The following is a 25,526-nucleotide window of genomic DNA, read 5'->3' as shown; positions in this document are numbered from 1 at the left end:
GATCAAGATTTAGCCAGTGGGGATTTATATGATTGAAGATAACAAGAGGATCTGTTTCTTTGACCCTGACTAGTCAAAGATGCCATATTGGACTGGGGTAGCAGAGGCCCCATCATCTTCCTCCCCTCTTCCTGCAACCTAGGATCAGCTAAGTAAAAGACAGACGAATGACACTCTGGAAGTCTCTCTACCAGCTGTACCTTGGTCCTCACCACCTACTCACATCTCCCACTTAAACCGGGCAAGAGAGGTGAGCACTGAACACTAGCTATGCTGAGGATTCATAAATAATGCAGTGCAGGATTGTAACTTTAACCGTCTGAATGAGATTGAATATAAATCTCAGATAAAGCTCTTACCCAGGCTAAATATTTTCCAGTGAAGTTCATTTCCAGCACAAGATATCCAGTCTGTTATGTTCCAATCCCAATGCTCTCTTGGTTAGCAAACACAATCACCACACAATAAAATAGCCCTGTGGGGTTTGTTCATCTTCCTGAACTAATTAATAAGAAAATCAGTAAGTGCTTACCAACTTTAAGAATCTCAACCTCTTTCTTCCCCTGGATAGGCAACGGGACTATATCATACCTTTTCTGGATCAGAGGGAGACATTCTGAGTCATCTGGGTTTTGCAATATGGGAAATGTTGTCACATTATGACACAACTTAAAGATGCAATATGCAGATTATACAGTTTGAGATATGATGGATATCCTGGCTTTCACTTTAGCTAGTTTTAAAGAAAAACTAATTTTTTTCAGGCACCAATTATTAAAATAGCAATGTGAATAACAAATTTCACTACGATCTACACATGGCTATTCAGATAACAGCCCAAATTCTGGATTACAAAGAAAACTGTCTCCACAAACTTGTTCATATCTCATTGGCTTTATAAAGAAGAATTTCCCCTGAAATATTTAACTGGAAGACTTCAGAAGTAAGCCTAGAATTGGATGATCACCAGGAAAAGACTATGTCAGAGAATGTGACTAGGAAAGAAAATCGGTCTTTCTGTAAGAAACAGAGCAAAGGATGAAGGAATTAATCAAATATCAGAGTATGATTAAATAATAATTCAACAGAGTGCCTGGCCCTACTCCCCAGCCTTCTCTTACTCATAAAAGTAGAAACTTGGTTAGATTAGGACAGACTTATTTAGTTCTTACCTTGCTTTTCCTTTGCAGGTTATTACTGTCTGTAACATACTGCCCTTGTAGGTACCTCTTGTCTTTTTCCTGTGAGATACAGACAGAAGCAGCAGGCTAGGCAACAATAGGATATTCCAATTACTACTCTCTATACACAGTATCTAGTAATAACAGAATATTATTATGCCTTCTTTATATCTATTTTAAGAATAGATAAGATCAGCATCTCTGCAGAGGGTTTCCAAGCAGGTAGCTTTTTTTCAGAGTAAAGAACTTCATGACCTCCTGGGGTCCTTTCCAGACCTAAACTTTTATGATCAGCCCTTTGAAGAATTACAGATTGTGCCTCACTCAGACTGGAATATTCTCTCATCACTTGGACAATGCTTGGGTAATGGCTTAGGTTATGGCTACCTTTTAATATTAATATAGCCAGCACTCTTCTTGACCTTTGGATAGTTTGCGATTATCCTGTCTGACATGAGAAACAGTTTTACATCCTTCTGCCTCAGCAGTATGCCGTTACCATTTGAAATTTCTCATATAAATAATTAACAGAAATTAAAGGAAAGAAAATCGTCAACATATATTTTGCTGTGATTTACAATTACCATTGCAATACTTAGGTGTTTTAATGGCAATACAGGACATTGAGGTAATATAAATCCTCCCAGTCAAGAAAATTATTAATTACTAGTGATTCTGGCATATGCATTTTATCCAAGTTAAAGATTAAAAGGTTTACATTCACGTTACCAGCTAATCTTGATTCTTTTTTATGCTTAAAGCTGTACCTATGCAACTGCAACTGTCAGTATTTATCAACTACAACCTCCAGTAAAGGTTTTACATGCACACATACTTCATAAACCACCTCCAATAGCTTCCAGACTACCACTGATCCACAGGCTGGAAAAGTTTGCTTCTTTTCATTAACTGTAGAAAAATGTATATATCCTTATTTGAGCAACTAAATTCTTTGACTGAAAATAAACACTGTAAATGCTGTCCTAAATGTCCATATGGTTTTAAGAATACAAGCAATAGAGTATCTGACTTAAAATGCAGATACTCTGTGTGGATCTTCGATAGCACATTTCCTTAACCTATCTCCCAGCACCATAACAGGTCAATAATTCAATTCAGACTTTAAAAAATTAGAAATACTCACTGTTCAGCAGTGATGATTTTCCATCTAAATATACCTTAATACTACTATTTAGCTTGTGAAAAAAATGCTGCAGTATTACAAAGAAATGATGCAAATTGTTGTGCATCATTCCATTACTGTATAACACAGTTCAATATTTTAACCAGTCACTTACAACACTGATTCTTTTTAAATAAACACCTGCATTAGTTCCTCAAAAGACTAGAAATGTTTTGACCCAGATTACTGCTTTAAGTTCCTTTCCTCAGAAGATAGCACAGGAACTATCTTTTCTCATCTATTTACATACTCAGACAAGACAAGGTAAGTATTGTGGAAAGATTATATGTTTTTTTTCTTCAGTCTTTCTGGTCTTCAGAGTAGTCATCAGCTGAGAGGGCTTTGTAAACTGCAGCAGTACCAAGTTAAGTCTCAGGCACTGTAAGAGCACTGGGCACACCTGAAAGTCACCTTCAGCTTGAAATCCCTTTCAGTTTGTTAGTTCAGTTCAAGAAGCCATAATTATTTAAATAATCTTTTCTTCAGTACACTTTTTTTAACATACCTATTAGCACAGACAATAATCATTTAGATATTTTATAGCAATTTAACTATACTGAACTTCTGCCTCCTTAGATATAGGAATGATGATAATACAGATCTCCATACTGCCTAAAATGCAAATGCTACCATTAGCACTTCTCTCGTCTTCCTACCAAGTGACAAGGAATGTCGAATAATCTATAAATTTCAGCCTTGTGCTTTTGAACTTACACTAAGAGAGGACAGAAAGATAGCATATAGATAATATATAAACTATGTATATGTATGCAAATGGGTCTTTTTTTTTCAGGAACATGAGAAAAGTAGAGGAATTTGAGGGTCTACTTAATGTGTCAGAGACTGAAATACTTTGTTTAGGAGATGCTTTGTTAGTTTGATGGTAAGCGATACAGTCTAGATGTTTGGAAAATTAATGAATTAGGATATCAATAATCTTAGCAGATCAGATTAATATACTTATTATTAATGGCCAAGAAATCCTCACAAAGTCCTTAAAATAGATAGTCCATTAAGGGTAATTTTGATTAAGATATTAGAATTCCGGAAATTTCAAAAAACTTTAAGAAATTTAAATCTGTGTCATATTACCTTTCTCTCCTCTATCTGGACTCCCTCAAACTTTTTTCCATAAAACCTCATCTTTCCTGGTTACACTCTGTAACAATTATAATCTCACTCATACTCACGAATATTTTTTGTGTAATACTCCATCTCTTCCTGTAGCAGTCTATTTCTGCAATAAGCTCTTTGGGGAAAACTGTCTGTGTTTATACACCACCTTAAAAAAGGGGAACTCATTCTTTGCTTGCCCCTTTAGGAACTGCTGTGAAATATAAGATTATTAAACTGACAGATTTTTCAAAATGAAATCAGCAGTAAGTAATCATAACTAAATGTGGCAGTTTTTAGCAGCCTTCTTGCAAGACTGATGACATTTTTATCTATTTAATTACTGATGCAACATAAACCATAAGTCATTCATCTGCAAACAAGGAAGTCAAGCTACACTTACAAACAGGAGAACTCATCGTTTCCTGGAAATCTGTAATTCTGAAGAGAACCTGGAGCAGGCAAGCCACTGAACACAGAGTCAAGTGCAGTACTCTGGGAAACAAGGTTAATGACGTATATAACCAAGACAGTGGGTAAGAGCAAGACCATATGTGGGACCAGCACTCAAATGGTGTGAATAGGTTCTCCACTACAAAGAGAATGTTGCAAAAGAGGAAATGTAGGCTAAATTGAATTACTTAAGGACCTCACTTTATATGGCAGGAAAAAACCTCTAACCTTAAAGTTGACTAGAAAATTACATTTCACAGGGGAATCTTGGGTACTAAAGTGCTCCTAACTGTGTCAGAAAAGCAGCTGGCAGTCTCAAACAGAAGAATTAAAACAAAACAAAAAAATTATATACACTTTATAAAACCACACGTGATTAACTATTAGAACAATCTACCAAAGGAAGATGAAAATGAAGATGTGAGATGTGTTCTAGCCTAAATACAGGTTAACTTCCTTTCAGGCACAATATACTGGATTCAATATGTGAATACTGAGTAAATCTCAGCTGTTTCCTATTTATATGGAGTGTCATACTAGATTAGTGGCATCCAAGTTTTCCAGCAAGGTCAGAAATATAACTTGGTTAGTGTCATGAAGGGATGCGCAGTGACCATTTTCGTATGATCAGGTCCACGGGAGCCCAAGGGTCAGGGTTACCTGTCTGGCTGGGTGCCAGACTGACTGCACCAAGCAAATGCAGTAAGGAGAGTAAATGCTAAAAATGTGAGACTTATGGCACTTCCACGAGATGGTGCATGCACCTGTGAGCTGCCCCACTCCACAGTTACTTCAGCCACTCGACAACACACCAGAAACCACAGGCAGCCCTGCAACGGCCGTCAGGAGAAGACTGCTGCCACCCAAGCCTCTGGACTGACCCTGCTCAAGAGATATTCAAGAGAGAGGGTGCTTGGGAGAAGCCCATGAGCTGAATTAATTGCTTGATGAGAAGACGACACTCCTAAATCCTTGAACTACACAACTAAATGGCCTCATGTTGTCATATATTCAGCCAGATCCAGACAGCATTTTTCCCTAAAATTTTATTTTAACTTCAAGCATACTCTCATATAAATTAAGTGTTAATGACTGAAAATTTCTGACCTCCCTTGTGTTTATTTAGTTACAACGTGAGACTTGATGACCTCTTGAGAGGTAAGTACCTATAAGCAGTAACAAGTATATACAGATGCCAGGAGTGGCTCTTGTCCAGTTCCACAGATGATAAATCTGGAGTATAGATTCCATAATGTGACAGACAAATTTATTGGTAATAACACGCAGGTAAAACAGTATCACCTTGGCGATCTTCCAGAAAAGTCCCTCTGGTCAGCCATTGGGTAGACAGAATCATATGTATCATCCTCAGTAAATGCTAAACAAAAGGCCAGAGCCTGTGCAGTGCTGCTGGAGCCTGAACTTGTACAACAGAAGTCCTGGAGTTGAGTGCTGACAAAGCTAAAAAGACAACGACGACAACAAAAATGCTACTTTGCTCATTTAGTTGTTTTGTTTTGTCATGTTTGCATGGGTCCACAAACTAACCTGTTTTCTTGCAAATTCATGTTAACAAAATAAGTGAAAAAAATGTATGTAACCATTAAAATCCTTTCAGAAATAGTATCAAGCAAGAAAAAAAAGACTTCTTTATTTGGGAATCAGTGATTTTCCCAACAGCAAAACACACAGATGGGACACAACATTTAATTATGGTGCCAAGCTAAATAGATCTAGTACTGGACAATCATCTCATGTCTTCAAAAAAAGTTATATAGGCATTTCAAAATTGCAGCTGTAATCCAGCCTTGTTCCAGAAGGCTTCTTAAAAATTTCTGCTTCATAAGACCTAAATCTTTTTCTGAGACATTAGAAGAACTAGCCTTAAGTCTCAAAAAATATTTTACTTCACAGAAATGTAATAATGTTTGAATAATACTTTTTATTATGGTATCACACCTTATATTACTTTAAGATATTTCAAGATAAAAGTTGGATGAGAAATTCAATTACTCACAACATTTCACATCTTGTTTTGCAACATCTACAGATTTTTCAGCACTGTGGAATAAAGAGCTGCTTCTTAAACTTAAATTACGAAGATACATTCTTATATTGTCATCTTTGCTTTATGAATGTCATAGGCTCATCAGAGAAAGGTAAAACTGTTACGGATTAATGGCATAGTATTCAATAAACATGTCTGTTATAAGAGATCAGATGATGCATTCACACCTTGAAAGCAGCAATGAATCCTTTCATTTTCCAATAATTAAAGATTAAACAGCTACCAAAATCTGTGCATCATTTTCAGAATTATAATCTTAAGATATATGCAAAGGGAACATGGCACAAAAGTAAGAAGGTCATTTACACAGTCGTTCAATAAGGAGTGGTTCTTTTAGGAACTGTTGCAGTGGTGAACACATGAAACTACAGTAACCCATAGAAACATCTAGGTTGGAAAAGACCCTTAAGAGTCCAACTGTTAACCTAACACTGCCAAGTACACCACTAAGCCATGTCCCTAAGTGCTACATCTAGACATCTTTTAAATACCTCCAAGCATGGTGACTCCACCACTTCCCTGGGCAGCTGGTTCCAATGCTTGATAGCCCTTCCTATAAGGAAGAAATTTTTCCTTATATCCAACCTAAACCTTCCCTGGTGCAACTTGAGGCTATTTCCTCTCGTCCTATCACTTGTTACTTGGGAGAAGAGACCAACACCCACCTCTCTACAGCCTCCTTTCAGGTAGTTGTAGAGGGCGATAAGGTCTCCCCTCAGCCTCCTTTTCTCCAGGCTAAACAACCCCAGTTCCCTCAGCCACTCCTCATAAGACTTGTGCTCCAGACCCTTCACCAGCTTCGTTGCCCTTCTTTGGACACGATCCAGCACCTCAACGTCTTTCTTGTAGCGAGGATCCCAAAACTGAACACAGTAGTCGAGGTGCAGCCTCACCAGTGCCAAGTACATGGGGACAATCACTTCCCTAGTCCTGCTGGCCATACTATTTCTGATACAAGCCAAGATGCCGTTGGCCTTCTTGGCCACCTGGGCACACTGCTGGCTCATATTCAGTTGGCTGTCAACCAATACCCCCAGGTCCTTTTCCTCCAGGCAGCTTTCCAGCCACTCTTCCCCAAGCCTGTAGCGTTGCATGGGGTTGCTGTGGCCCAAGTGCAGGACCTGGCACTTGGCCTTGTTGAACCCCATACAATTGACCTCGGCCCATCGATCCAGCCTGTCCAGGTCCCTCTGCAGAGCCTTCCTACCCTCAAGCAGATCAACACTCCCGCACAACTTGGTGTCATCTGCAAACTTACTGAGGGTGCACTCCATCCCCTTGTCCAGATCATTGATAAAGATATTAAACAGAACTGGCCCCAACACAGAGCCCTGGGGAACACCACTTGTGACCGGCCGCCAACTGGAGTAAACTCCATTCACCACCACTCTTTGGGTCCGGCCATCCAGCCAGTTCTTTACCCAGAGAAGAGTACACCCGTCCAAGCCATGAGCAGCCAGGTTCTCCAGGAGAATGTTGTGGAAAACAGTGTCAAAGACTTTACTAAAGTGTAGGCAGGCCACATGCACAGCCTTTCCCTCATCCACTAAGCAGGTCACCTTGTCCCAGAAGATCAGGTTAGTCAAGCAGGACCTGCCTTCCATAAACCCATGCTGACAGGGCCTCATCCTGGTTGTCCTGTCCGTGCCACGTGATGGCACTCAGGATGATCTGCTCCATAACCTTCCCCAGCACCGAGGTCAGCTGACAGGCCTGTAGTTCCCTGGGCCCTCCTTCTGGCCCTTCTACTAGATGGGCATCACATTTACTAAACTCCAGTCAACTGGGACCTCCCTGGTTAGTCAGGACTACTGATAAATGATGGAAAGGGGCTTGGTGAGCACTTCTGCCAGCTCCCTCAGTACCCCTGCGTGGATCCCATCTGGCCCCATAGACTTGTGAGTGTCTAAGTGGTGTAGCAGGTCGCTAACCATTTCCCCTTGGATTACGGGGGCTTCATTCTGCTGCCCATCCCTGTCTTACAGCTCAGGGGGCTGGGTACCCCAAGAGCAACTGGTCTTATTATTAAAGACTGAGGCAAAGAAGGCATTAAGTACCTCAGCCTTTTCCTCAGCCTTTGTCACTGTGTTTTCCCCTGCATCCAATAAAAGATGGAGATTCTCCTTAGCCCTCCTTTTGTTGCTAATGTATTTATAGAGACATTTTTTATTGTTTCTTACAGCAGTAGCCAGATTAAGTTCTAGCTGGGCTTTGGCCCTTCTAATTTTCTCCCTGAATAGCCTCACGACATCCTTGTAGTCCTCCTGAGTTGCCTGCCCCTTCTTCCAAAGGTCATAAACTCTCCTTTTTTCCTGAGTTCCAGCCAAAGCTCAGCCAGGCTGGTCTTCTTCCCCGCTGGCTCATCTTTCTGCACATACAGACAGCCTAGTCCTGTGCCTTTAAGATTTCCTTCTGGAAGATTGTCCAACCTTCCTGGACTCCTTTGCCCCTCAGGATTGCCTCCCAAGGGACTCGGTCAATCAGGCTCCTAAACAGGCCAAAGTCTGCCCTCCACAAGGCCAAGGGAGCAGTTCTGCTAACCTGCCATCCTTACTTCTTCAAGAATAGAAAAACTCTATCATTTTATAATCACTGTGCCCAAGACAGCCTCCAGCCACCACATCACCCACAAGTCCTTCTCTGTTCACAAACAACAGGTCCAGCAGGGCGCCTTCCTTAGTTGGCTCCCTCACCAGCTGTGTCAGGAAGTTATCTGCCACACACTCCAGGAACCTCCTAGACTGTTTTTTCTCTGCGGTATTGTATTTCCAGCAGACATCTGGTAGGTTGAAGTCCCCCATGAGAACAAGGGCTAGCGATTGTGAGACTTCTCCCAGCTGCTTATAGAATATTTCATCTGCCTCTTCATCCTGGTTGGGTGTTCTATAACAGACTCCCACCGTGATATCTGCCTTCTTGACCTTCCCCTTGATTCTTACCCATCAAGGCTCAACCCTATCATCATCACCACCATTGTCAAGCTCTAGATAGTCAAAACACTCCCTAACATATAGGGCTACCCCACCGCCTCTCCTTCCTTGCCTATCCCTTCTGAAGAGTTTAGAGCCATCCATTGCAGCACTCCAGCTGTGCGAGTCATCCCACCATGTTTCCGTGATGGCAACTATATCATAGTTTTCCTGCTGCACAACAGCTTCCAGCTCCTCCTGTTTGTTGCCCATGTTGCATGCATTGGTGTAGATGCACTTCAGTTAGTCTATTGATCCCACCACCTTTTTTGGGGAAGAAGCCCTAGTTCCTACGTGACCATTCTGAGGCATTTCCATGGTTTCTAACACATCAATAACCCTTGTGTCTTTGCTGCTGCAGGGATCTTCATCCCCTACCTCCACTGAGATGGCAGACCAAAGGACCTCGCTAGCACACTGTCCCTCAAAGATTGGTGTGCCGCCCTCAGGCTTATCCCTAGTGACCCTGGTTTTATCCCTTTCCCCCTTCAAATCTAGTTTAAAGCTCTTTCAATGAGCCCTGCTAACTCCTGTGCAAAGATCCTTTTCTCTCTTTGAGACAAGTGTACCCCATCTGTCACCAGCAGACCTGGTGATGTGTAGACCAACCCATGATCAAAAAGCCAAAAATTCTGCTGGTGACACCAGGCTCGGAGCCAGGTATTGATCTTCTGGTTCTTCCTGTTTTGTTCCTCATCATTCTCTGCAACTGGAAGAATAGAGGAGAACATGCACCCACAAATACGATTTCCTCTGGTTATTGCTCACAAAGACTTTTGTAGCTATTTGAGAATCACTAAGCTGGATTGTTACTGTGATACTGTCTCAAGGTTTGACCTAAAACTTTTAAGTGGGCAAACTTAAAAGAGGGCATATGCCTGGGGGGTGGATATAAGGAGTGAAATGGTGTTTCATATCTGGACATCTGCCTTGTGAAACATATTGTGTTTGAATCTGGATGTGCAAAGAAGTGGAAAAAGAGTGTTGGTAAGTAAAGAGCCTACAAGAACATAAGCAAATAAACTGCAGGATCCAATGGCTGAGCCCAGGCACATTCAGACCAGAAGCAAGACTAATGTTTTAAATTAAGTAATTAATTTTTTATTTCTAAGTAATCTCTTAGGTTACCCTTGGGGTGAATTCCTTATGCTTTTTAAAATATTTTCTAGAAAATATAACCAGAGTTACAGGTGAGACATAGAAATATATGGGTGAGAGACCACAATACCGGCCTGTATGATTCAAAGGGCCCTTCTGGCCCTGAATGTAATGAGTTTGTAAAAAGTGTGTATTTTGCTTCACCAAACAGTAATACCCAAAATATTTGTGTCGAAAACACATTAAAAATACAATCAGGCCATAGTTTTCAGCCATAAAAGAATTCATTTAAGTAGAGGGTGTGCATTTGAAATGCTGACATAACAGTAAGTACGGTCTAACAGGTGCTGCTATAATTAACAGCACATTCTGGATGAAAGATGACATAATTTGGAGTGGTCTTACCTCCCATTGCAATTTTCACAGATTTCAGGCATCTAAAATAACCATTTCGGTTAAAATCGCACAATGTTCTTATTTTAATTTACTGATAAGTATACTCACAGGGCTGTGCTCTTTATCCAGCTCATGCATTGACATTTGACTGTATTACTGAGTTTTACACACATTGCTTCCCTTCTAATAAGCTGATCCTCAACTTGATGGGGGAATGGAAATGAGGAAAGCAAGCTGTATTATGCTTACAAATGATATATGATATTTAAATCTTCATTGCATACTAAATGCTTTTAAAATATGTACAGTTTAGATATTCTGGTTTGATTTTTTAACTTCTAGTGTTATTACTCTGCTCTCACTACATTTCTTTTTACTAAAGTGAGAGGGAAGCGGTGCAAATATGTCTATAAGCATGTGTATAGACTATCAGAAAGTCAGTTAAAATCTATCAGTATTTGAGTATACCTGGCCAGCACGTAGGAGGAGAAGCAAAAGGCAACATAAGGAGTAAAACTAGTTTCCTCTTACTGCTTCACAGGGATTTGATGAAATTGACTTTTCCCAAGAATAGGGCAAAGACATCAAATAGTATTGTCAGAATATAAATGCTCAAGGGACTCAAAGGAACAAAACATACTTGGGCTCAAAAGAAAAGGTACTACTTGTTATTTAACCACAGGACTAGCTACCTACAGAAAAAATGTGTTTTCAGAAGAGACTGAAAGACTTACTTGGAGGAAAAAATGTGAAGTAGATGAAACTGCAAGATCTTGAGAAGACTCCATGGCCTACAGAGTGGTCAAGCATGATATGCTTTCTCAGCAGAAATACATATGTAAGTATTCTGTTCTTGTATTTCTGGAGTTCCTGCCCTTGTCCCCTCCTCCCCTCCCAGCCCAAAAACAGTGATGGAATTTCAAACATTTCTAAAGTCTATATTTGAATTCATATCCCAAACCCAGACATAAACCATTCCATAAATTTTGGCATAAACCAAACCCAGACTGCCCATCAGATACTGAGACTTTTGGAACCAATATTAGTCATAGGACATAAGTGTTTGCATCACAACGTTTCTAGTACTGGGAAAGGTGCAACACAGTGGACCTACAGATTAAGAGGACGCTGACAAATACAAAGCTAGAGACAGTATTTGAATTCTGCTCTGACACAGATAACTTGGGCATTCATGCAGCAGCTTAAAATAAAAACACCAGAAGCTTGTGAAAGGTCCTGCAGGGCAAAGCTTTCCCAGCATTAAAGACAAAAAAAAAATCTAGCAAGCTTTAATAATGTATAATGAAATGTGAAATTTGTACAAAATGTGTCTTGCTACTGAGCTCCAAATCACTATGAGAGATGATTAAGCTCCAAATGTTGTGTTAAGATCAAGTTTCTGTGTTAAGACTAAATCTACTAAAAGATTCATTTTAGTACCTTTGTCTGTATTAAAGGAACCTTCTTTGTCCACAATCAGCTCTAAGAAGATAATAATTCCATTTCTTCCTACTACCATTTTGATACAAATATATTATTCTGTGTAGTAACTCTAGGTTTGCATACAGATGTCCATGATGGATGCTGCAATGCATTCTGCTCTTCTTATTTTCACCTACTGCTTTAAAAACTGGGATTAATATATTCTGATATCCCATCTCTTTAAAATCATTATAAGCAGTAGAATCTGGAGTATAAGACAAATTTCACTTTTTTATTTTCCAAACCTTTCAAAATTACACCTTACAAAATGGGAAAAGGGAATTCCAGACAATATGCAAACAGGCCCAGTGGTGGTAGTATTAACAACTAAACATCAAGGAATCAAAGCCTTGCACTGATTTTATTCAAAGTTACTCTTTTTACTTCAATTGATTTACTCCAGTATGACAAAGACGGAGTCTGTCCCTAACAAAAGCTTATCAGGTTTGATAATCATAACCTTTAATGAGCACCCTTATCATTCTCATTTAGTAGCCATGCTTTATAATTCCTTTCTTGCTTTCATTGTTATTTGAATTTCATAGTAAGTTCCAGCAACTGTCAACAAAATATTTCTTCTAGATGCTTTTAGAGTGCTAGTTTATGGTAAAGTTTATGACCAATAACCAATTATACTGAGTAACAAGCTAGTTACTCTGCTGAGATAATGATTACAGACTGCAATTGTTATTACAGGTAGTGAAATAACGGTGGCCTTAACCATTGCATTACAGTTTTCAGTATATTTCACTAGGTACACCATTGTTCTTCCACCTTCCACTAGCTCACTCAACTAAAAATCCATGCTCTAAGGCCCTTACAGTTATTATGATTTTTTTAATAATATCAGATACCCCTCATGTCAAAGAATGGTCATGGCAACATACATATGATAATGTCTAAATTCCATGTGCAATGACCAGTTTGATCTTGAGACTGGTAATGCTCTCCCTCTGCAGTGCCAGACCAAAGTAGGCACCCAATGGGAGGGAGACAGGGAGGGAATACGAGAAGGAGGGAGGGAGGGCCCACGGACTCAGCTCTCAGTTGATATTACTGCCTTCTAGCCAAGAGCAACAGTAATTGGGTGAGCTTCCTTCTCTGTGCACTTTTGGTCTAAAACTAAGTATGTCGCTCTAAATCAAAGGCAGATTAGCTTACCTAGCTTTGAACTGAAACAGCAGAGGAGCAGCACCCATCCACAGGCAGCCTTAAGTGTTAGTTGGTACAAGACTATAAGCAGCACCACCCCTCAGCTCAGATAGGAGATGGCTTTTGCAACCTCTTTTTTCTGTGTCACTGGAAGCCCTGTGAGACTCAGGGACATAATGGAGAAGTCACGGTGACCTGGGCCTCTAAGCATGTTTACCTGGGCAAATGGACAGTGGTTCCCAGCACCGGCATGGGCTCCAGGCACAGCCTGACCTTTCGCTACAGTCATCTCTGCACAATTGATTGGTGAGGAAACTGTTGTGTCCCACCAGTTTGACTACTGCGCTGATGTATAATCTGGAACAAGAGCAGTAAAAAAACCCCTGAAACCTAAAACACATTATTTCAATAAACAACATTTGCTTGGGTTTATGATGTCTTTCTTTCTCTGATTTTTATTTGTCCACAACCAAGAAACAGCATGTGAATCATTTTTATCCCAATGGGATACATACTCAATATGTTACCAGAACTATTAGGCTGAATTATATAATTGGAAAATATAGACATGCTCTATGGCAAGCTACCGTTCCTCAGGCAACCTCCTATGGCCAAAGCTTGTTAGTTCTTGTCAGTTAGCTTTGGAAAGATACTTCCTCCCAGCCTTTCCCTTTCTTTTATCTTCAACTATAACCAAACTACTAGTTACTTAACCATGACCAAACTACTAATATTACATTATTACTGCATTAATAAGCTGACTTTCTCCAGTTCAGATCTGATTTTGATGTGTTCAAAAAGAATACTATTACCGACATTTTTAATTCAGTTAGTAGCTGAAGATACTTAAAGGGTTTTAGAAGGAAACAGAAGTTTTCAGCACATTTTAAGCACTTTCTCAGCCTACATGTAGGTAAAAGAAAGACCAGAAGGAAAGTGAGAGCAAAACTGAATATTCACAACTCATCAAAACCCAGAACACAAGACCAAAGTTTAGGTGATTAAATGCTAATTAGACAATTAAAATCATTTTAAATATAAACAACAGATTGCATTACGGGGAGCGGCTAGGAAGATTTTGTCTCATCAGCAGTTCCAGAGCTATGACTGGAAAACAAAAAACCCATAGGCAGTAATTGCTGGGATAGAAACAATTCTGCAAAGAATCTGAGAAAGAGGATAAAGAAGGGCAGGAAATGCTCCGTTCTGCAGTTTTTCTCCCAGTCTCAGTGCTTTTAAACCCTGGAGTTAGCAGCTGCCTCCCAGTGACCCTCTCGCACCTCGTGAGGGCACCAGGAAGTTGTCCTTGTTCCCCACGTCTTAAGATAGGAGGTGGGAGAGGGGAGAGGAGCACATTCAAAGGCAGAAAAAGACTTGGCAAAGAAGAGAAGAGTTGATGTTTACCATATTCCTTTCTACAGAGTTATAGATGCCATAAAAAGGACAGATTTGAGAAAACTACAGAGGTTTTTGGACCATGAACAACGGGAGGCTTACTCAATGTTGTATCAGAAAGCTTAAATTCAACTCTAAATCCTCTTCAGTACCCTTTTCAGCTCTCATCCATCTTATATTGGCTTCCAAGGCACTTACTGAGGATGCAAGCAGATGGTGCATGCATGTCTAATGAGCCTAGTGAGTTTTCTGAAGCAAAGAAAGGATCTTAGGTGCAGGAATACGGAGGAACAAGGGAGAATTCTGAAGAAGTCTGAAAACTAAGTAAGACGGGGGATAGGAAGGGCAGGGTAGATTATGAAAAGAAGAGAGATTCCTGCAGACCTCTTAATCCTATAGTGGTGTGTATCTGCAGCAAACATCAGCAGCGCCATACAAAGCCTTGGATCTAAGTTTGTACTTATTCCAGTAAAGTAAACCTGATGCCACTCCTGGTATATCTATCACTTCTTTTCTCATCTTCCATTTTTCTGCCAGTTTCACAAGAGAACTTTTTTTTTCTGACTTTGCTACATTATATAGATAGCATTATCTATTGTATATAGAGGGGGTTTTATACCTATATTGTCCTAAAAATAGTTCTGAATATCCAGCAATTAATTCTCCCTTCGCTTCTGTGGGGTTTACAATCATTTGTTTAAACTTCAAGCTCATTTTTTCATGAACTGTCTCACTACCTGATCAGACACTGCAAAGAATAACTGTCAGCATAACTAATGAATAAAAAAGTACTCAGCTAACTTTTGTTAATATTACCACTTATTGGCAACACTACGTAAAGGAGAAGAAAAAAAAATCTGTCCTAAATTTTTAGTAATCTTTCATCTTTTCCATTGTCATGGATAGTACCACATAAGCTTTACAGATGCTGGTCTTGATTACTTGCGGCTCATGCTATACTACTAGTGCCATTGTTTATTCTGATGGACCCATCTCAAATGTTATTATTGTCAGTTTTCTGTATGTATTTATAGATGTCAATCAAGTGAACAGATAAAGGTCGAGATGAAAAGAAAACTGCACTTTATTGCATCTCTCCTCTTCATCGACTATTCATTATCATAATACTAGAATTAACATATTGATGACATTTCTGTTTATAGGTACCACCTAGGATAGATAAAATATGTTGAGATGTGCTGTGGCATACAGAATAAAGTAATCCATGTTCAGAACAAGTCTTATGAGGAGCAGCTGAGGGAACTGGGGTTGTTTAGCCTGGAGAAAAAGAGGCTGAAGGGAGACCTTATCCCTCTCTACAACTACCTGAAAGGAGGTCGTAGCAAGGTGGGTGTCGGCCTCTTGTCCCATGTTACAAGCGATAGGATGAGAACAAACAGCTTCAAGTTGCACCAGGGGAGGTTTAGATTGGCTATTAGGGAAAATTTCTTCACAAAAAGGGTTATCAAGCACTGGAACAGGGTGCCCAGGGAAGTGGTTGAGTCACCATCCCTGGAGACATGTAGACGTGGAGCTTAGGGACATGGTTTAGTGGTGGACTTGGCAGTGTTAGGTTTACAGTTGGACTCGATGATCTTAAGGGCCTTTTCCAGCCTAAATGATTCTATGATTCTATGATTTCTGTCAGTAGAAAAGGAGATCAGTCAGAGTGCTATCTACTCAAATAACAATGGGTTTCTCCTCATATCATGGAGTTGCATTTGTGAAGCAATGATGTTCAATCTTTTTCAGCTCACAGACCTCTAAATATTTTCCAAGACAACTGTGGAATCTAGTTCTGCAAATTTAATACAACTGAAACTTAGAACATGGCCTACAGATTTCTGCATAACACAGACTGAAAACCTCAGACTTACCCCCTAGCAAAGCAGATCAATAAATCTGACCACCAAAGGGTGGTCAGATGAATTTTAGTACAAGATTTCTATTGCTGTGGAAGCTACTGCCACTTCCACAGTCCAGTCCAGAACATGCTTTTTCAGGTATCCCTTCCACAGAAATGCTAAAGGCAGTAAAAAGAAATGTTTTAGCCTCCTAATACAGCAGTTGCTACATACATATAATTTTGTCACCATAATTACTTGCCATAACTGAATTGTGCTATCTCCACAGAAACCGAGGCATAATTTGCGAAACAGCTAGATGTTTACAGTTCTTTTTATGAAAAGTAAATGCCTCAACTTGAAGGACTGCTGAAATGATCACCAGATGGTGCTTTGTACAACCAGGCTGGATATGGCTAATAGCCAAAATGGCTAGCAACTTAGAGTAAGGTTCTTAAATTTGTACTGATATTGGCAGAGCATATAATCAATGACACCTCAGCCGATCAGACAGCCACTTTAAATGGTTGTCTGTCATGTTAATATGCACAGTATCTGTGCCTGAAGTTCAGACAGTTCTTTTGAACTTCAGGGAATGAGAAGCTAACAAGAACAATGAGCAGGACTATTTTCGATGGATGTTAACAGACAAACACAGACTGGAAAGCTTCCTGCTGTGCCCCAAAGGCCAGCTCACTTAACCTTTGCAGTGCTCCAGGCTTTTCCCTTTAGGAAAGCCTAAGAGAAGGTAGTTGTACCTAGAAACCCCACTGTGTCCAAGAGGGAAATTATTCACGCCACATGCTATAGGACTTCAGACATACAGTGTGACCTTCTGAATAGGATTGCGAAGCAATAGCTGAGAATTTGACAAAGAAACTACCAAACTTCCTAAACAACTTGTACCTTTGAACAGGTAGGGGCAGAGCAACATTAGGATGAAGAAATTGCAAAATATAACCTATGCACTTGACAACACAGTCCAAGTGCATTCAGCATCATGCCTGCCTATTTTTGACGACAGAAATTATTTTTCTCCTTTTAGCTCAGAAGAACCAAAACAGCTAGAATAGAAATGGAACTTTATTCCTTCCTTCAGTTCAATTTAAAAGTCGATTAGGTTCAAAGCAATAGATTCAAGATTCCCCCATGGAAATCGTTTTAAGGCAGGAATGGCAGTGTTGAGTGAATTCGTAGCACAGGAGAGATCAATAACTGAATGAGGTGACAATCTGTGAATGCAACAAAAAAAAGAAAGATGAATCTAAAGTCAGTGAGTACTTGGAGGAATGGAAAGACAGGTCTGCAGAAAGCTGGATGTAGACAGGCCCTCACACTAAGCCACTCGAGTTTCAGTGGAGCTAAAAGCATTCCTCTGTGTTAACCATTGTCACACTGAGAAACTATGTACACACAAATACACAAGCGAAGGAGGATTGGATGAGGCAGCTCAAGAAATGTGAAAGCTATCATTAATGTCTCTGCTACGTGCTAAGGCAAACAGAATAAAAGCGTGGGTAGTCATACTGATCTCAGGTCTGTCATCCATTTCTCCTTTAACTTTCAACTTTGTTGCCAATTTTAGCTAAGTTTGATATCAGGATAGAGCTTTAAAAGTCCTTGCTAGCATCAGGAAAAAAAAAAAACAAAAACCAGGTAGTCAAGCAGATGCCCCAAAGGAGAAAACAGGTTGCAGCCTGATCTCAACAAAATTATTTGACAGTAGAGAATCTTCACACAAAATAGAAACACTAAACCTGGTTTTGTAAATTCTTCCAGTCATAAACTATTCACATGCTAAGTTAATACAAAAAATATATATTTTCCATTTAATATGTAAAAACATGCAGACACCTACACCATCATCTCTTAAAAAATCAGTAGTCATGAAATCTTCTTTGGAAACATGTTTTTTTACAACTGCAGATACTGTGCTATTTTGCATATTATATGAATGACTAGTTATGTTCAATATATCCTAAAAACAACATATGTAATATACATCTAACTAGAGAAATAGCACAGACATGCTTGCAGATGGTAAACACCGTTAGATTTATAGGTACTATGTTGCATTTTTGCTCATCTACTTCACATGTCTTTACTTCTCACATTAATTATAAGCTTGTTTTAAAATGACAAAAGCTTTACATGGGATGACAATAAACTTCACAGCCAATGTTTAATTGCATCATAAAACCAAACATGTAAAAAAGTTGAAGGATTTTCATAATAACGCTTAGAATTATAGTTCTGAATCTTACTTTAATGAACATAATTAAATCTAGTAGCTGCTTTTAGAAATACTGTACTTCAGCTGAAAAAGGAGCTTAATCTGAATTTTAGAAATCCTGCAGATAGTACTACATCTGCATTAAAACCCAATGACAGCAAAAATGCATCATATTTCAGAAGTATCATTGGCTTGTGTTCCTGGCCAAATTCCAATTTTGAGTTTATGCTCTTTTTATATGTCTTTCAATATACAAAAATCTTAAAGGCATACATGTCACTCAGATTTATAGACGATGTACATGTCTTGTACTGTCTCTTTGAGCAGGCATAAATTGCTTCTACAATGGTGGTTTTATTCCCCCTTTTTACCTTAAGAAAGATATTTGATAGAATAAAATAATCTGTACAGCACAAATTCCACATCCATATATATACACTTGACTTTATACCGGACTTCATGCTTTTGTTTCCTTACCAGGAAAAATAACTAAGTGAGGTGTTCTCCCTGCTCCATAACTTTCCCTTCCCTGAGTCTTGTGCCATGGCACACTTTGTACGACCACTGCAGCACCTCTTCTTGTGCTGAGTTGGCATTACCACTTTGCAGGTTCAGGAAGCCCATGACAAGCTGTTGCACCATGCCAGCGTATGGAAGCATGAGTCTTCTCCTAAGGAAACTTCTGCCTGTGGGTAGCACCTCATCATATAATCCACCATACAGTCATGTTCCCATCATGTGGACTATATTGGGGAAGAGGAGGGGTCTGTAGTTTACATTTGTCCATATACTATATTCTGTTTACTGAGGTAACATAAAAAAATGCAGTGGGGAGGAGAAGAGGTGATACCCTTGAAATCATGAGATGTTACCTAATGATCAGATATTGAGAAGTGATGAATGTTCATGATTTTTGTTCAAGTCAAATGCAAGTTGCTCATATGCTGCACAGAACTGGGTTCTCAGTGTTCCATTAGGTCTCCATTATGGAGTACTGTTCTTGATGAACTAATCAGAGCACTGTAAAACTACTCTAGTGCTCCCTGATTATCAAATAAGACATGTACACTACTGAATGAGAATTCACAGATGAACGGACCAAAGTCAATAAAAATGTTTTAGTCAAACTGCTGCTTGTGTCACCACAATCAACAAGCAAATAACCTGACTCTACAAACAGCATGAAGAATACATCTTGAAAATATGTACTTAAAACTAATCATGTGAAAACAATTCAACAGCCCCACACAAGGATTATGTCATAAATAACCTCAAGATTATAAAGCTTTCACAGTTAATGATACAAATATCACAGACTTTGCAGGGGTTTGGTGACTTTAGCTTTACATACTGGCTGTGCTTTTTTCTTCATTTTTATGTATGTTTCAGAATGGAGAGTATCATCCACATTTAAATAATAGATTAAAGAAAAGAAAAATATCAGTTCAACCATAATATAATAAATATGTTTTGTAGCTGCATTACAATGCAGAGGTCATGTCTTTGATCCCACACAAAACAGCAGTACTTTCTAATGCAATGGATAATATTTAATGCACGTTAAATATCACCATATTGCAAAAGCTAGATTCAAACCTAATCATTTTTGTCTTCCATCATCATCATGAGTGATGCAAAGTATGTAAGTCATTTGCTTAAACAGTGTGAATTTAAGACATTGAATTTCTCCTAATAAGTCTTAAATGCTTGTATATCCATCAGAATAGCCACCTTTCTTTTGCAGGAAAATAGACATATCATAAAATTAACTCTGTCATATCAGGAAGGGCACTTCTGCCAAATCGCTTTCCTTGGGATCCTTTAATTTTGCAATTCCTGTCTTTACTCAACCCCAAATAACCCCAAATTCCCAAGTCACCAATGTAGTGGTGCAGCCAGAAGACTACTGAATGAAAAGTTTGTGATCCACATGCTTGTTTCCTTCTCATGTATATAGATTTCATGTTGAATAGTCTATCAGCACTTACCAACCAGTTATGGCAGTGTATCCATGATTACTCAAGTGCATGCCTCTGTACCATGGATACTGTGCAACTGCTCTATACAATAATTAATCCATGTAGCAGTAATCAGTGCATAGTTAAGCAAAGTACATGTATTCAATACACACTCAATCATAATTATACGTAATAGTGCATTGTCTTGTCTACTTGAAATATTGTATGCACTTGTTCAGGAACTATACCTTTATTGAGATAAGGGTGCGGGAGCATTTTGTCCAACAGCCTCTGTAAGTCCACATTCCAGATTTGACTGCTATCAGTAACCAATGAATCTGTGTTATGAGCAAGACCCTACAAGAGTACAGGAGGACTTTGAGCTGGGGATGGGAACCCTGTGCAGTGTGCCATGCAGCAGGGGTTCCTAGCATCAGAAGGGACGTAAGATCGCTATCACCTTTTCTATAGTTTCCATCATTTATTCACTAAATTAGTTCATCAGCTTTGAGTGATAGTGCCTTTCTTACTGAGATCCTAAAAGAACCGACACCTGCTCAGTACAAAATAACCAGAAATAGGTGTTGAATGAAAACAGATACGAGTATTAGAAGGTCATGATCAGAGCTGAAAGCAACCTGTTTTTTGTTTTGTCACTTACAGTCTTTAATTCAAAAAAACATATAAGCAACAGGATTTTATCTTTTATATTCGGGTTCCTGGATGGGCAATAGGGTTCTTTTTTGGGTGCCACCCTAGAGTAATGTCTATTTAATCACTGTTGGTTTTTTTAATTGTAGAACTTCAAATAGATACCAAATATTGAATTCTTATACATAATACACCTGATACTGAACTAGTAGGAGGCTCCAGTCAGAAGTTTCTGCACTGACTGAACTAGTCTCTCCAAAGATTTGTAGCCAGCTTTGAAAAACATACCTGGATTGTTCTGGATTTTACTTTTACTGTCTTAGATTGTATCATTTTTTATTTAACCAGCATATACCTTAAGCAGTTTAGGAAAGAAAAGCCCAAAACAATGCCAGAGAACATTGTTAGGAAGAACACACAAAGTACTGGACTAATTTTGCATTAGCTTTTTTTCATGCCTTTTACTGTAGTATCAGGAAGGATTTCACAGGCATAGATTAGAATAGAAATGAGTCAGCCATAAGCCTCTACCCGGGGATGTCAAATACCTGCCTGTCATCTGAACTTTGGCTTATCTCCTTTCACCCTGCTAATCCCTACTCATATATATATATGCTCCATTTTACCTTAAACATGCTATTTAAAACATCCTACAAAATTTTCAGCACTGTGCCACTTCTTTGTAACTAAAACCAGTATACTGTTTATGCTAATAGCAAAAGGAAGGCTAATATATTTCATTTGCATGTTGATGACCACATTCTTTAGTCAAATAAGCCATAAACTGCTTCCAGTCCAGTTAACATATTTTTCTCTTGATTAAAAAGATGTGTCAGATATTTTCAAAGACTTAAAAGAACATTTATCCATGCTACCACTCTACCTGCAATAGTGCAAGCTATTTCTTACTACGTTAGTCTAAAATATATGTAAGATGAAGAAATCACACTTGTAATTTCTCAGCTATTACAGCACTGCCATTAGCAACCTAACAGGACAAAATACATGACAGTCATTTCTGTCTTAATGGAGTAATATGGACAAAGCTTAACTCAGCTGTATACTCAACAGTGTAACTCAACTATGTGACAGTTATTCATAGATCAGTCAGCTGGTTTTCTCATGATTGAACTCAAAGCCATATCACAGCTTCTGAGAAGAGGCAAAGCAGAACATAGCCATCCTAAAGATAAGAGGTCAGTGGGAAAAGAAGGAGGAGGAGGAGTCAAAATGTGAGTCCTGGAAAGCCAGACCTGTTCCTGCCTGCTGGTCCTGCATGGAGATCTATGACTGGGATATGTCTCCCCTTGTTGGTCAAACAATATCTACTGCTTCCACAGGTCTCTGCCTCTCTCAGCAGCAAGAAAGTTGACTTTCCAAGGCAATGGCAGAGACAAAGCAAGCAGGGCTGTTTTGCTGCCCTAAGAAACTGCTCATGTCAATCGTTCTGGTAGATGGCTCTGGTCAGACTAGCATATCTACCAAACCCAGACACAAAGATTATCATCATCCATGCTGGAGCAGTGGACTTGTTTTAAATTGTCAGCTGCAAATGACTGACCTGCATAGCAGGGCTCCAGATTTTAACAGGATTAGATTTCTTTTTTTCCTGTTTCACATGAAGAATACACAAAATGACTAGCACAAATAGGCTGCAAGTAAACCCATTATTAAATTTACACATCACCGTAATAATAAAATGGAACACAAGTAGATGATAAAATACAACAATAATATTAACCCTATAAGCTCATACTGTCACTGCAGCAAAGCTACAACCTGCAGTGTCTGGCATCTGCTTGTCCTTCAGGTTGTCATATGTTAAAGAGAACCTGCAGACACATGTGGAGGGTTAAAACAGAAACTATCCTTGCATGCACAGCGTGCACCACCACATATCTTTATATTCCAGCCTGCAGCAGGGACAAAGGAAAGCAGTTATTCTTAAACCATAAGTATTAGTTTTGAAGTAGGATGCAGAGTGATTAATCAAACGTGCCACAGCTCTCTAAGATTTGGGTTCTACACTCAAAAGAAATCTCCATCTCCCTCACCCTAACCTTTCCCATGCATACAGAATGATCTAGGTAGAGTTGTAACTGCAAACTCCAGGCATGAGGCTGAGTTTAAATCTAATATTATATGAAAACTGTTAAATGGAATTTGCCAAGTACTACCAAAACCATTTTGCAGATAGGAAGTGTACGTGATTTCACTTCAGCTGAGTTTGCATGTTTTCAAGTGTGTTCTCCACAAATGTTCAAGCAGCTGAATATGGACTGCTGACTAGTCAATTAATGCTTATCCTGAATCATGCTGCATAATGGATTTAAAATGGTATTTACCATTGAAGGTTACTGATTTTATTTTAGACCTCAAGAAGGGCTTATAAGCATTTTTTCCTCACTCTATCCATTAGGTCTAATTAAAAAAGCTGCCACTAACAAATATTGCCCAACCAGTGATTTCATGTAAATATTTCCAGAAAGCAGAATTGCCCAAAGAAAGAACAGAAATATGAAAATATTGCATCAATTTTCAAGCAAGTTTCTATTTTCTGTTTTCATGACAGAGTTTTCAAATTTACATTTAGCCCACATTCAGAATTTACCAGCAGAAAGTACTTGGAAAGATAGGTCATTTTAAGCCTTTATCTGTGGTTGTATTTTGCAAGCTATTTTGCAGTTAGATCTGCAAAATGAACTAACTTATCTGAAATTTATTTATAGTTGCCCAGTTCTACAAGACTTAAAATGCAGACGATTCCTCGAAGTTGTGGCTCTTGGCCTACCTCATATTCTTAATTGCCATTTTTAAAAAGTTAGTAAATCTCTAACTTTTGTAGTAGTTAGGAAAATCTGGAAAATGCCCTCTTTAGCCTTTCAAGAACAATAAAGCAAATTACCCAAAATAAGACCTTTTTGCCCACAGTTTTCCTAAAATGCAAAGATGGCCTCATGACTTTTAGCTGGATGACAAGCAAACATCTGGCAAGATATCAAGCTGGAAAGCAGGGATTCTGGCCAGCTGGCCAAGAGCATGGCTGGCTCCTGCCCAGCTCGCCTGCTGCCCAGCTCCCAGCTTCCTGACAGCCTCCACCATCCTCCCCCTGGCCAGATGCCTTATCCTTTTGCTGGCTGCTTGATTTGCCGCTGGTCTGCACTCTGGCTGCCTGGCTGGCTGGTAGAGCAGCTTGAGCTTGCTCTCTAGCTCCCCAGATGTCCAGGCTCCCATCTGGTGTTCAGGATCTCCAGCAGACAGATGGGCCAAAACGGACCATTCACCTTTGCCAGAGATTCCAGACTGCTGACATTTCATTCCAATGTAAAACAAACCAGAGCTTCCACAACCCAGGATCGCCTATAAAACAGCAATTCCTTTTTTACCCCCATCAGCTCTGACTGAAGACTAAGCAGCACAGAAACAGACTATGGTGCTTTGTTCATTTTCAGTAGTCCACACAAAGTTCAGTAAGGCCTTCTTTGGAATAAGATAACACTAAGTTGAAATACAGGTGTAAGAAGATCATTTATGAATGTCCGTATTCTGCATCTCTGTACAGGGATGCAATGTGCAAAACTACTGATAAACAATACTGAATAACCTATGAGCGTACTCTCCTACTTCGATGAAAAAAAAAAATTTTAAAATATAAAATTAAAGCAGTTACCCATCCAAAAATCTCAGACTAAATGTGCATGGAGAAACAATGCAATATAAAAGGGGTTCTGACATTTGTGTAGAAAGTCTTTTTCCAAATCTAATCTTCAGAATCTTATCTGTATATCAAAGGCATACAAACACAGTTTTCAGTGGCCTCAGTCAAAATGTACATATGCATTATATATATGATTTTGAAAAGAACCTCACTGAAAGGTGCCAGTTCTACTGACTGATCTGCCTGGGTTGTGCTCTACAATAGTGAAGAGATCCAACCATATCGGTAGCGTGTGTATTTAACCTTGCATCACGCACGACTCCTTCCAGGGGAAAAAAACCTGAGAGTAGAGTAGAGTGGAATGGAATGGAATGGAATGGAATAGAATAGAATAGAATAGAATAGAATAGAATAGAATAGAATAGAATAGAATAGAATAGAATAGAATAGAATAGAAGTTTTGCGTTTCTGCAACATGGCATTCTAAAACACTAAGAAACACCCCATGCAATCAGTAGGTCTTATGTTCTCTCTCACTGAACCTGCCACCCCTACTCCCGCTGCTGCCACCACCAAAAAGCAGTGGTGAAAGTTTGTGGAAGAAACCAAAACAATTTTCACTAAAAAAAAGCAAAAACCAAGACAGCTTCTATTGCTAAAAGAACTCAGATACACCAAACCATCCCATTTCA

The 25,526-nt window shown here is 39.2% G+C and overlaps 1 long non-coding RNA gene across 6 annotated transcripts in view; it reads right to left on the bottom strand.

Annotated features, from left to right (window-relative positions):
- Window positions 1-25,526, bottom strand: part of LOC140646974 (uncharacterized) — a 49,751-nt gene that overhangs the window by 10,773 nt on the left and 13,452 nt on the right. For 2 of the 6 annotated variants that reach the window (XR_012040616.1, XR_012040617.1), the window contains 2 exons: window positions 1,173-1,268; window positions 533-596 (listed from right to left, as the gene is read on the bottom strand). The exons of 2 other annotated variants lie outside the window; for them this stretch is intronic. This is a non-coding gene — a long non-coding RNA (uncharacterized lncRNA). The remainder of the gene's footprint in view (window positions 1-532; window positions 597-1,172; window positions 1,269-25,526) is intronic. 2 more of the 6 variants (XR_012040615.1, XR_012040618.1) reach the window with 2 other exon arrangements.

This window comes from Ciconia boyciana, chromosome 2 (assembly GCF_034638445.1).
Source record: "Ciconia boyciana chromosome 2, ASM3463844v1, whole genome shotgun sequence".
NCBI lineage: Eukaryota > Metazoa > Chordata > Aves > Ciconiiformes > Ciconiidae > Ciconia > Ciconia boyciana.
The sequence above is the reverse complement of the archived record's forward strand: the minus strand, read 5'-3'. Positions and strand labels throughout refer to the sequence as shown.